Below are 663 nucleotides of genomic sequence, written 5' to 3' on the forward strand. Positions count from 1 at the left end.
TTGCTGAAGCAGCGGTTCGTTCGACAAAATATCATCTTAGGCGCTTGATGCAAATGACTCACTTTACATATGAGGAACTTACCACTTGTCTAACTCAAATTGAAGCCGTTTTGAATTCCCGTCCACTCGCCCCTCTCTCATCTGATCCCACTGACCTATCTGCTCTTACTCCTTCCCATTTCTTAATCGGACGATCTCTTTTATCTGTACCTTATCCACAGGTGACAAACATGAAGGTCGAGCAATTGCAACGTTACGAAAGAATCAATTATATGAAGCAACATTTTTGGAAGCGATTTTCTAAAGAATACGTCTCTTTACTTCAAACTAAGACTAAATGGTTCCATTCAACAGGAAATCTATCTGTGGGGACTCTTGTACTATTGAAGGAAGCAGGTCAACCTCCCCTACTGTGGCCATTGGGACGAGTCACCAAAATTTACCCTGGCGTCGATGGCGGTTCAAGAGTGGCAGAACTGAAGATGAAAGGGAGAACTGTTCTGCGAAGCTACAAAAACATCTGTCCGCTTCCCTTCGACTAGAATCTTCTTACCACTCTTACATCATGACTCTTGCCTTACAACCACTTTCGTCTGCTTATCCACAGCCATCACTCTGCTTCTTTGAACAAAGATGTTCAACCCGGGGAGGATGTTCGCGCCT

This window comes from Papilio xuthus, unplaced genomic scaffold, assembly GCF_000836235.2.
Source record: "Papilio xuthus unplaced genomic scaffold, Pxut_1.1 DF828258.1, whole genome shotgun sequence".
Lineage (NCBI taxonomy): Eukaryota > Metazoa > Arthropoda > Insecta > Lepidoptera > Papilionidae > Papilio > Papilio xuthus.